Source organism: Parus major, chromosome 28 (genome assembly GCF_001522545.3).
Source record: "Parus major isolate Abel chromosome 28, Parus_major1.1, whole genome shotgun sequence".
NCBI lineage: Eukaryota > Metazoa > Chordata > Aves > Passeriformes > Paridae > Parus > Parus major.
This window is the reverse complement of record NC_031797.1, coordinates 1,769,659-1,782,101: the sequence shown is the minus strand read 5'-3', so window position 1 is coordinate 1,782,101 and position 12,443 is coordinate 1,769,659. Positions and strand designations below refer to the sequence as shown.

Here is a 12,443-nt window from a genome sequence, read left to right as displayed (position 1 = left end):
GGCCTGGTGGCCCTTTGGGCTGCCAGGACTCACTGGTGACTCAGATCCAACTTGCCACCAACCAGGACCCCCAGGTCCCTTTCTGCAGTGGTCTGAGACGAGCCAGATTTGCTGCCATGAATGGGAGAGTTCCTGTGCACATCTCAAGGGATGCTCCTGCCTTAGAAGAGCTCAACTTGGGCACCTTGGTCTGCTTCTCTGGAGGTCTCTCCTGATTTCCAGGACATCTGGATCCTGTTTGGCTTTGGGATTTGCTGCTGAATTTCTTCTTTCAAGGGGATCCCGTGTGCAGAACTGGAAGCTCCTTGATGGAGAAGCCGGTCCCGTGTGGTACCCGGGGAGAGGAGAATCCTCTCCTGGCTCCTCCACACAGCCCAGAAAAGAGTTCAAATCCAAGTTTTGAGTAAAACACAAAGCACAGGAGCAGAAGGTGACAATGGCCCTGGTGGCACAAACAGGAGGGCCAGGGAGCTGTGCTGGTGTCACCACATGGGGCTGAAGGAGGCTTTAGGCCACTTCACCCACGTGCTGGTGGGTCCCGTTTCACAAGGATTAAAATGTATTTGCAGACAAAACCCCCGGAGGTAACCTGAGACAGAGGCTGCTACGTGACCCAGGAGCTGCCAAAAACAAATGCCAAGACCATCAGCTGAGCCCCTGCTCATTCCTAGGGCTGGGAGTGAGGGACTCACCTGACAAGCCAAGCCCAGGTGGTCTCTGAGTGAGTTTTAATTCCAAGTTTCCGATGCTCAGGCAGGGTGGGAGTGGCTGCTCAGTGCCAGGAGCTCAGCACGTTTGGGCTGACTGCTGCTCTCAGCAGCTCTGCAGTAAATACGTGGCTGTGTCCAGCCTGCTGGAATTGGATTGAAATTTTACCTTCTGCATCCCCGGAGCTGGAGCCTGGCCATGGGGAGCAGCAGCTGAGCTGTTGTGGTTGGGATTAACCCTTGGATGGTGCTGGCTCCGAGCATCGCCCACAAAGCCTCCTCCATCCCTGCTGGAATATTTCAGCTGCAAGTCCCACACTTCCCTCCCAGTTATCCCATCTCCCAGGACTGGAGCAGCCCCAGGGATCCACAAGAGCTCTGTGTGCATCAGTCCCTGGAGCCCCAGTCCCTCAAAGCACACACACTGCATCCCCTGGAGGCAAACTCCCCCTGGAATTGCACCAGCTGTAGTTGCTGGAGGTGCCACAAGCTCCCCCCTGCAGGTGTTCCTGGGTGGTTTCTGCATCTCAGGGCTTGGTCTGGGTCGTTCTTGGTGTTATTTCAGGTGCTGGGTCGGAGCTACTCCCACACGTGTGTGCTCCAGCCCCCGGTGCTGCAGGGCACGTTCCTGGGGATGGGATCCTGCTGTGATCCTGAGCTTTTCCATCCTGCTGCCAGCCCTGAGCTGTCGCTGTTGTCCAGGCCTTACCTCCTGGAGGGGCTGGTGCCTCCCCTGGCTCCAGCAGGAGTGCCCAGGGCAGGGGATTTCTGCTGCCAGGGGGGGTTTAGTGCTGTTCCTTTGTCGGGGAGCATCCCTGACTGAGTTCCGTGCGTCCCACCTGGGATTTGCATCCCTGCCACCCAGGGACTGGATGGGGTGAAGGGCTCAGTGTATCCCACTGACACTGGGACCTTCTGGGAGCTGGGAATGCGGTTCCTGCCATTCCAGGGAGAAGCCTGGCTCCCTCAGACAGAGCAGACACAGGGAGGGTGTTCTGGAGCAGGAATGAACAAGGATTGCCTTGGTTGAAGTCCTGCAGGCTCACAGCCCCCAGGCCCTGGGGGTGACCAGGAGTGTGGAACACTCAGCGTTGTCCCTGCAGGTTTGAAGGGAATCCTCTGACTTCAGCTTTGGGGCACTGCTGCTTTCCTGGAGGAATTTTAGCTTTTCCAGAGTGCTGGGCACTGTCAGTGCTCCAGGATCCCCAGAAGTGAGGATTTACCCATCCACGAGCAGCATGTGGACACCGCTGGGGCACAGGGGGATGGGGAGCTCCATCCTCCCGGGATTCCTGGCTCTGGGATGTGCCAGGGATGTGATCTCCTCTGCTGCTGCTGCAGAGCCGGCTCTCCTTCCTCTGCCGTTCCCAGCAAATCCCGGAAAGCTCCTTTGCCTAAGGCTCCCCAAGCCTCTCCCAGCAGGAATTAACCCCCCTGGCTGCTGCTGCTGCCCACCCAAACCACACCTTCCAAAGCTGCTGGGGACTGGAGCAGGCACAGAGCAACTGCTGAGCTGCAGCAGCAGCGTCTCTGCGTGGGTGCCACCGAACAGGACCCGAGTCGGGTCATTTGAGGGCTGTTAACCAGGATTTCCGCACAAAAGGAGCTATTTAAATTCCCTTTCTTTGCAACGGGCAAATTAAACTTGATCCAGAGAGTTCAAAGCAATTCAGTAAAACCACAGCAAATCCTTTGTTCAGCATCTGCTGCATCAGTGCTGGGAGCATCTCCCAACACCCCAAGTTACCCCAAAATGCCCAGGGGGTGGACACGGGGCTGGGGGTCTGGCCAGTGGCACTTTTCTTCCACGTTTGGATGGGATCTGCCCAGACTCGAGGCCTCCTGGGCAGGTTCATTCCCCTCCTGCAGTCCCTGCACACGATTCCCAAACGTCTTCCCCGCTCCACACAGAGCTACCCACAAAAGTGTGATATAATTTTATATTTATCTATATATAATTTTATATTTTATCTATATATAATTTTAGATTTATCTATATAAAACCAGGCAAGCTGCAATGGCCAGGTCACACATCCAGCTGGAGCAGCACTGAGGATGCTCCCTGCTCTCTGGGAAGTGCCTGGGTGCCTCATTCCTGGACTTTGGAGGAGTTTCTTTGGGATTTCTGCAGCAGGCACTGAGGGAAGGTGACTGACAGTGGTGTCCTTGTGCTTTCTGTGCAGAGGAGCCAAGGCTGGCTGTGCTGGACACTTCACCATTTGAACGTTCCCAGGCTCCAATGCCTGAGCAGATCCCGATGTTGGAGCAGCCCTGGACCTGCAAAACGGTGAGAACTCCCTGGGCTCCAGTGGGACTGGGGGTTGTGCACTGGGACTCTCAAAACCCAGCTCATTTTTACCTCGTGGCCACCCCTGCTTGGTGGCATTAGCCCCTTCCTTGTCCCCCCCTCCTTGTGCAGCAGGAGCCCTCGGCCAGGCATTTGTCCCGTGGCACAGCTGGGACATCTCCAGCCTGTGGCACCACCCCAGAACGAGCAAGAAGCAGCTGGGGCAGAGCTGTGGTGTGAAACTCTGGGTGCTGAGCTCGGGGTTGGTGCCTTTGACCCCACAAGGACCCCAGCCTTGGACACTGCTGGGCCCCATGCCAGGATCCATGTGCAGCATCAGTTTGAGGGGCAGGGGTTTGGATGGATTTCCTGGGATGTGGGAGCTCATCAGCTGGGAGAGGAGCTCTGGAGGCTTTGCCCCTGCTCTGCTGTCCCTGCCAGACAGGGAGTGAGGCCACACGGCCCCGCCGTCCCCTTTCCCTTCCACCACGGAGATTTCTGACTTTTGGGATCCTCTTGTGGCTGCACATGGGAGAGGAGCTGCTCTGCTGTGTGCCAGCCCCAGCTGATGCCCCGCAGCCGTGGATCTGGGGACTGACGCCAGCGAGCCTCGCTCCAAATGTCACCGCTGTCACATCCTCCAGCCCGGGGGAGTTTTGGGGGTGGCACAGCTGGAACCCCCCAGGCTCTGCTGTTCCCCTCTGCAGTCTGGGCAGCGAGGCCAGGAGGGATCTGTGCTCAGCAGGGCTGGGGTGAATCCCCCGGCCCCCTCCCCTCTCCGGGATTATTTCAGGGGTTGCTCCCGCTCCCGCCTGGTGCCACAGGGATGGATTGGGATGTCAGGAGCCATTTCACCCCTGTAATGGCATTTTGCTCTCGCTGCTCCCATGATCATAATTGGGATGGCACTAAAATCTCCAGTGCAGCAGCAGCTGTAGGAAGGTCTGAGAAAACGCTCTCAGCCCGGGACTGATGCTGAGCTGAGCTGGGAGGGGGAGGAAAAGCTGTCACTCCGTGCTCCTGGCTGGAATTCCCACTCCGAGCAGGGTTTCCAGCAGATTGGGGGCTCCACCTCTGCCCCCTTTCCCCGCTGCCCCCGCAGAGCTCCGAGATGAGCAGTCCTGCTGGGACCGGGCTGTTTTCCAGCCACAGCTGCCTGTCCCTGCTGGCCTCGGAGCCGGCAGCTGTCCATCAGTCTGGCCTGTCAGTCTGCTCCTCTGCGCACATGTCCAGCACTCCAGTCGAATTAAAGCCTCTGGAATGATGGATCTCCCTGGCAAGGAGCAGAGATGGGCTGGCAGCTGCCAGGACTCCGGGCTCCCTCTCCAGAGGGAAGCTGGGCTTGCTGGGCATCCCCTGCCCGGGATGAAGGCTCCCATGGGGCTGAGCCCTCGGGACAGGCTCCTTCCTGAGGTCCAGGCTGCAAAGAGCTGTTGCTTCATCCAAGAGCTCAGAGGGGTGGCTGGGACTGCCCTGACCGGTGTCACCACAATTCAGGTGAGGGATTAGGAGGAGATTTTGCCCTCAAAGGTCCAGCACTGGCAGCCAGTGACAGCGATCAGGGTGTGATTTATGTTCCAGCCCCCCGAGGGGCTCAGGCCAGCGTTACTGAAGTGCTGAGCTTAATGAACGAGCTGATCTAATGAGGGCTGGCACGGCTGGGCCGGCCGGACAAATGAGGTCGTGTGCTGGGGCAAAGCCCGTGGGAGGCAGCTGGCACTGAAATCACCGGGAAATCACCGGGAAATCACCGGGAAATCGCCGTCCAGCAGCAGGGCAGGGCTCTCTGGGCACTGCTGGCCAGACTGGGACCAGTGCTGGCGCTGGGGGTGGCTGCACGTCAGCATCCCCAGCGCTCCGCACGCCCCCGAGCAGCGTCATCCATCAGCGCTCTGAAAGGTGCCTAATTACAGCCTCTGCTTTCCTGTTCCCCTTATTCATCATCCTGCCCCGCCACCTCGTTTGTTACCGGGCTGCTGGCTTGGAGCAGCCAGGCACAGGGTCCCCTCCTGTGATGAGGTCTCACGTCCTCCCTGCTGCTCAGAGCCCCTGTGGGTGATGTGTCCCCCCAGCAGGAGGGGACACCCCCAGAGGTGTCCCCAGTGCTGTGCCCAGGGATGTCCTGCCTCTGGACAGGGATGTGCCAGTGGCTCTGGCACTTTCCCTCTGTCCTCTCCCACGTGGCATCAGCCACACTCTGGGTTTGCTCCTGGGCTCCAGGCTGAGTTTTGGTGCAGAGGGTGAGGGATGAGCTCAGGAGGGAGGCAGGAGAGGGAGGCAGCTGCAGAGGAAGGAGCAAATTCCCCTCTGTGATTTAATGCTCTGTATTTGTGTCTCTGTGGGGGCAGGAGCGTGGCCCTGCTTTTCCCTGCCTGCTTTTCTGTGCCTGCCTCTCCCAGCTGTGCCGCTGGGGCTCTTGTGGGCTCGTGTTTTGTACATCCAGCAGCAGCAGGTGTCATGTGCACCCTGCCACTGAGGTGCCAGGACAGTTACCAGGGGTTTAGGTCCCTTGTCCCCACTCCCAGGCTGAGGAGAAACCCGAGACCGTGCAAGCCTTGGCCACAGGTTGGTTTGGATGGGCACCTTTGTGCTTGGATGGGGACCTTGGCAAAGCCCAGCTTTGGTGGAGCAGGACTAAGCTGGATTTGCACTGGGAGTCTCCTAGACCTGAGCTGTCATCTTGCTGCTGGGACCCCTCCTGGCTGGGTCAGTGCTCAGGGACAAGGACACCATGGGGACTGTGGCCAGCACTGGAACATCAGGAAGTGTCAGCAGTGTGGGCCGTGGGCTGTCAGCCTGCATTTGCCTCCCAGCCCCTCCTCATCCTGCCCCTGATGTTAATAGGCTTCTGCAAATTAAAAGTTCTCACTTGGACCCCTGAAGAAAGAGCAGCTGCTGTCCATCCAGGGACCACAGCCACCGCCTGAGGTTCAGCTCCAGGGCTCCTGGTGGCACTGGAGGAGCAGCTCAGTGGCAATGAGGTGTCTGGGATGCAGCTGAAGAGGAGGAGCCAAACTCAGCCTCTGCTCTCGTGTGGTCCAGCAGGTTCTGAGGCTGTTGAGATCCAGGTCAGGTTGACTCTCAGCCACCATTTCCCAGCAGCAGTCGAGATTCAGCTCTGACTGGTGGTTCAGTCAACCCACCTTGGGTGGAAACAAGAGCCCAGCACCCACCTGCCCTGCCCCCCTCTCCTGCTTTTAGAAGAGTTCTCCACTTTGGTAGAGAAATAGAGATGCTCATGGAATATTAAACACCTCCCCAAAGCCCCTGTTGCTGATGAGTGGCTTCTGCTCCTCGTTGCCTGGTGCAGGCAGTGACCTTTCAGAAATGTTGTACGTTGTGGTCGTCTCTAAATGTCTCCTCTCCTGGGAGCATCTTGTGGAGATAGAGATTCAGACATGATGTCTGTCAAGAAGAAAAGCAGATTGTGGCCAATCTGGGGCTGCCTGTGCAGTGTTGCCTGGGCCACGTGCTCAGGAATCATAAGGTTGTCTCTAAAAATAAGCAGTGGCTTCTTTTGGGTTGTCTCCTTGGCGCCGTGGCTCATCAGGGAATCCTCGGTTCTGGGGTTTCGCGGTGTTTGCGAGGGCTGGGAGTTTCCACGTGGGAGGGGAGTGGAGAGTCCTGTGGCCACGGCTGCCGAGGACTAGGGATGGGATCCTGGGCTGGGAAGACAGCTCCGTGGAGACACCAGGTTTGCTGGGAAGGAAGGGCAGATCCTGCCTCGCTGGGAGCTCTCGGGCCGCCCCGAGACCTGGGGCTGCTGAGCAGGAGCCGCGTGAGAGGCAGCAGCTGCCACTCACCAAAATAACTCCCTTCTGTGGGAGCTTTGCATGTTCTCCAGCCGTCCCTGAAGTCAGGCTCGGGGATGTTCTGTGGTGACCCAGCCTTGGCTCCTGCACAGACAGCTCCTTCACGCTCCCCTCCCCATTCCCGTGCCTTGCCAGGAAAATCTGCTTCTGCTTGAGCAGCCTTGAGAGGGACACGAGGGTGACATCAGGAGCACGGCCACCATGGTCACAGCCCAGCTGGGCTCTGCCAGGGCTGTTGGGGATGGTCACTTGGCCACCTGGTGGCTTGAGGACCCTAAAGCTGCTGGCCAGGTCCTGTGGGGTGGGAAGATTCTCTGTAGGACCCTGCAGGGTGCCCTCAGTGCTGACCCAGCCATTGGTTCTCCCTTTTCTCCTCCAGCCCTGCCCTCCTGCCTGCCCAGCCCAGCCCTGACCCAGAAAAACGTGCTGAGAGCAGCAGAGCCAGAAAAATTTGTTTCCCAGCCAGGCCCTGATGGGATTAGGAATAACTCTCTCCTGGATAATTCTCCATTAGGTCCGGTGATTGATTTCTTTCCTTCTTTCCCCCAGCTCTGTCCTGCTCTCCCTGTTTCAGCTGGATTATTTATTCTCATGCTTGGCTTGCTAATTGCCTGATCACCAGAGCTGAGGCTTGGGCACATCCCTGGCCTCCTTTGACCCTCCAGTTTCTGCCTCTTTATTTCTGTCTCAGCTCTGATTTAATCCCCTCCACGCCCCAGCATAAACCAGGATCTTTCTGCTGCCCTGTGCAGAGGGAGGAACGTGCTGGTGTCACCCCAGGAGCCAGGGAAGGTCTGAGGGATGTTCCCCATCACCTCTATTCTCCCCATGCCCCCCTGTCTTTTCTGGGGTTTTTCCAAGCTCAGTGTGGCTCCAAACCCTCTGACTTTGCAGACCAAGGCAAGAGATAAAATAAAGCTGCAGGAGCCACACGTTTGCTTTTGGAGGGTGGCACAGGTCACCTTTGGTCCTCATTTCAGCACCCCTGGGAACTGTGCCCTGAGCTGCAGCAACAGCTGGAAAAACACAGTTGGATTCCCTGACTTCACATTTGGGCATCAAACTGTGCTCTGCCAGCTCTGAACAGTGCCAAGACAGCCCTGTGGTGCCATGATCAGTGTGGGTGGTGTCACCAGTGAAGCTGAGCATGGAGCAGACCCCAGGGACCCTCATTTTTGCCTTTTCAGCCTAAAATCATATGGGGGGAAGGGTGTTTTTGGAAAACGAGGGCTCAGGGTTTTCCAACAGGGAAGAAGGAGCAGACGTCTGGACAGGCTTTGGCACAGGACTGAGGCCTGGGCTCCTCTTCAGCTCTGGAGGAGCTCTGTCCTGGGGCAGCTCTGGCTGCAGTTCTCCCTTCCCCATGGGCAGAGCTTGGAGCCAGGGAATTGTTGGCATCAGCATCCAGAGTGTCCCATCCTCTGCTCCGAGCCCCTGCCAGCAGCTCGGGGAGGTTCGAGTCCATGGAGCCTGATTGATCCATGGATTCCTGTTCCTGGGAATCGAGATCTCATCCAGGTCACACGCCAGGACAGCAGCACACGGAGCTTGTCCCAGCAGCAATCCTGGCCAGCTGTCAGTGAGCTGGGAATCAGCCCAGGATCGCTCCATCCGACCCCAGCCCCAGCCCTGAGCAGGGTGATGGTGTCTGTGAGGAGGCTGGCACAGCCCAGCATGGCTGGCATTGCCTTCCCTGGCACGGTGACAGGCTGGGGACAGCAGCCAGGGAGCGAGGATGGCGTGGGGACACTCGGCTGCCAGGCAGGGCTGGGCAGAGGCGAGCAGGCAGCACTTGGGGAGGTTCCCAACAGCATTTGGCTGCTGCTGATGTTTGTAGGAGCCCTCTCCTGTCTCATGCCAAGTTTGGGACACACTGGCACTGGCACAAGGTGCTGGCACCTCCCTGATACCCATGTGACAGAGCACTGGGCTTATCCCCCCCGTTGATGTTTTCAGGGTGAGGGTCCCAGCATCACTTTCTGCTCCATTTGCTCCCTCCCTGCTTTGGGGTCTCCATCCCCTCCTGGGGTTCCCTGTGTGCCTGGAAAGATGCAGCAGCATCCTCTGGTTGCCTCTGGCCCCACCATGAGGGGCCTGGCCTGGAGCAGCAGCGATGGGGTGGTGGGAGGAGAAGGGCTCAGCAGGAGCATTTTACATCCTGCACGTCAAGGGAAGGATAAAACAAAACCTTGCTTTGACTGAGGTGTTTGTGCTCGTGTGATGTCTGAGCAGGGGAGCCTGGAAATGGCAACCTGGGCTGATTGGTTTTGGTATTTATTCACAAAAAGGGAGAAATAATGGCAGCTGAGGAGCAGGTGCTCTTGGAGGAGCTGGCAGAGACAAGCTTGTGCTGGAAAAGCAGGAGCTGTTTGAAGGGTGGAGAGGGAGCAAAATCCCATCTGTGGAATCCCAGAATGGTTTGGGATGGAAGGGACCTTAGAGACCATCTCATTCCACCCCTTGCTGTGGGCAGGGACACCTTCCACCATCCCAGGTTGCCCCAAGCCCCGTCCAGCCTGGCCTTGGACACTGCCAGGGGTCCAGGGGCAGCCCCAGCTGCTCTGGGTAACCCCAAGCCAGGGTGGCTTGAGAGCAGCAGCTCCTCTGTGCTGCTGGTGGCTGGGACAAAAGGATCTCAGTGGTCACAAATCTTGTTTGGGATGTTGGGAATGAGGCAGGGAAGGCTCCAGGGGCTCACAAAATTGTCCAATTGTCCAAATTGCTCTTCTCTGCTTCCCCCATCACAGCCCTCCAGCCCTGGGCTTTGCTGGCTCTGTCCCCAGCCCTGCATGCTGCAAGCTTGTTATTTTTAAAAATAAATTAAATGAGGAGAAGAGCCTCTATCTAGGCCTCGTTCTGGATCTTAATTGCCCTGGCTCCCCAGGGGCGAGCCCGGAAAGCGCTGCACAATGGCTGTAATGAGCTATTAATAAACAGCCCAGCTCCGCCTGGCCCTGCCCGGGACAGAGGGACCGCGGGCCCCCGGTGGCCCTGCAGGACACACAGGCTCTGTGGGATGTCCTGCAGAGACCACTGGGGCACAGCCAGCCCTGCTCCCCACTCGGATTTGCAGGGAATGGCCGTGCAGGAGCCCTTAACCCCGCTGTGGGGTTTGCTGAGGGGTCAGTGGAGCACCCATGGGTGCAGCAGGGCTGGCTGATGCTCTGGCTGTGGAGAGGGAAGGTGAGCCCAGGGCTGCGGCTCCCGCTCTCCATCTGCCAGGGAAAACAACTCCAGAGGGGCTGGAGCTTTGCTTAGAGGATCAGGTGGCCGGAGTAGTAACCAAAAGTGGAGTTGGGTTACCCCGGGCTCATCCATAATGAACACGGGGCAGAGCCTCAGGCAGGGAGAGGAAGGGCTGGGTCCCCCAGGGCTGGCAGGGAGGGATGGTGGGCACGGGGACACGGCCCAGCGTGGGACACCATTGAAGTGGCACCTTTATTTAGCGTGGAGACACTGAATTGGACTAATAAGTGTCACAATAAACGGGGAGGGGTTTGTCCTGTGGGTTTGCAGGTCATGCTTGGGGCATCCTTCCCATGCAGCCCCAGCAGAGAGCAGAGTGGGGTCTCCAGAACCAGGGGGACCAAGGGCAGCTGCCCCCACCTCACCCCAGAGCCAGCTCAGGGTCCCAGGGCCACCAGCCAGGCAGAGCCCTCACAAGGTGGCTCTCTGGAAGGGGAGGCTGCCAAGCAGCTCCAGTGCCCAGGTGGCATTTGGGGACCCCCAGTCCCCACAGGGGGTTTGGTGCAAGCAGTGAAGCTGAGAGAGAGGGGAGAAAGGGGCAGGGGCAGCAGTGGGGTCGGTGATTCCACCCCCCCATCCACCATCTGTTAATCCTGTGGTTGTGTGAAATGGTGACTCTGTCCTCTGGGTTTGATTCCTTGGAAGGAAAAGGGAAATGTGGCAAAATTAAGACAGACACACACACAAGAAAAAAAATTAAAAAGAAAAAAAAGGAAAAAGGTGTCATAGACTCAGAATAGAATTGTTGAGGTTGGAAATCCCTCCAAGATCACCAAGTCCAACTGTTCCCCCAGCACTGCCAAGGACATCACTTGCCCCTCAGTGCCACATCCCCACATCTGTAAATGATCACAGAACCCTGGGATATCCTGAGGGGAAGGGACCCACAAGGATCATCGAGTCCAACCCCTGGCCCTGCACAAGACAATCCCACCCTGAGCACCCCTGAGAGCGCTGTCCAAACACTCCTTGAAGATCATCTCCTGTCCTTCCAAAATGGCACTTGAGCAATGGGTGTGTTCCCAGAGAATTGCTCCTCCTGGATAATGGGATCAGGACAGGAAATTATCCATGGAGGTTGTGTCCTTCCCTGAGACCTGAGCACAAGGAGTCAATAACCCCCAGGGTCCTGAGGTGGTTCCCACGTGCCACCAGCCCATGGAGACAGGAGGGAGGGTGACACCAGCCTTTGGTGTCCTTTGTCAGCACAGTGGGTGTGAGGAGCAGGAGATGCTGGGCTGGGCCAGCTCCTGCTGTCCCTGCTCCATCAGTGTCACCTCTCTGAGGGATCTGGGGTCCCCATCACTCTCCTGTCACCCCCTAAGCCAGGCAGCAGCCACCTCAAGAAGGGCCTTTTTGGGGCCTTTTGGGCACTGAGGACCTGCAGTGGCACCAAGCTGGAGCATTGCAGCCACACCTCGATGGTCTTCAGCAGCCACAGATATCACATCATCCTCTTCCCTCACCCCACATCCTGCTGGGCTCCCACAGACAGGTTTGGGGTCCCTGAGGTGTCCAGAGGGACAGAAAGGAGCGTGTGAGGGACACAGCTTGGGCTCCCCGCAGGTCAGAAGGGCTGGACCCAGCCCTCGGGGACTGCACCCCAGTTTGTCCCAGTGCTGTGGGAGCAATGGGACCCCCCATGCTGGAGGTGCCAGTGCCCTGCTCCCTGCACCTCCACAGGGGTGGCTGGAGGAGCTGGCTCTGCTCTTGGTACCCCCAATATTTCCTTGCTGGGCTCCAAAAAAACACCCCGCAGCTCCCCAGCCGAGCAACTCTGGCACTTAATTAGGTTAATGACCGTGCTTCATTAAGGAAAGGCGGCTGAGGAGTGTGTGGAGGCGCTGGGAGCTGCGGTTCCAGGCAGCCTGGCAGATTTGGGGTGCGGATGGGGATGGGGAGCAGGAAAGGGAAAGCAAAGAAAAGGGAAAGCGGTGCTGAAGTGCTAATCCCTGGAAAGGAGGGCAGCCGGGGCACGGCACCGCGGGGCGGTGTTAATCCCTCCTCGGCAAAGATTGTGCCTGGGGCCGCCTTAATCTGGGCTCCGAGAGGGCGGGATGGGGACTGGGACAGGGACAGGGACCAGGACTGGGATGGGGACTGGGATTGGGACCGGGACTGGGATGGGGACTGGGATTGGGACCGGGACTGGGATGGGGACTGGGACCGGGTCCTACGAGTGGCACTGAGCATCCCCTGCCCTATGGGACCCCTCCAAGCCGGGGCCTGGGGAGAATTTGTGTCCTGGATGAGCCCTCACATCCCAGAGCAGAGGGAATGGGACATCCCACCGGTGTCACCAGAGCGAATGGGACATCCCACTGGTGTCACCAGGGGGAATGGGACATCCCATGTGTCACCAGAGGGAATGGGACATCCCATGTGTCACCA

The 12,443-nt window shown here is 58.2% G+C and overlaps 1 protein-coding gene across 3 annotated transcripts in view; it reads left to right on the top strand.

The window, feature by feature from the left end:
• The window catches only part of LINGO3 (leucine rich repeat and Ig domain containing 3), a 25,586-nt gene that overhangs the window by 10,038 nt on the left and 3,105 nt on the right, over positions 1-12,443 (top strand). For 2 of the 3 annotated variants that reach the window (XM_015651977.3, XM_015651978.3), the window contains exon 2: positions 2,891-2,994. The gene's annotated coding sequence lies outside the window, so the exon portion shown is untranslated. Of the gene's footprint in view, positions 1-2,689; positions 2,995-12,443 lie in introns of those variants that run through there. The other variant, XM_033520178.1, reaches the window with a different exon arrangement.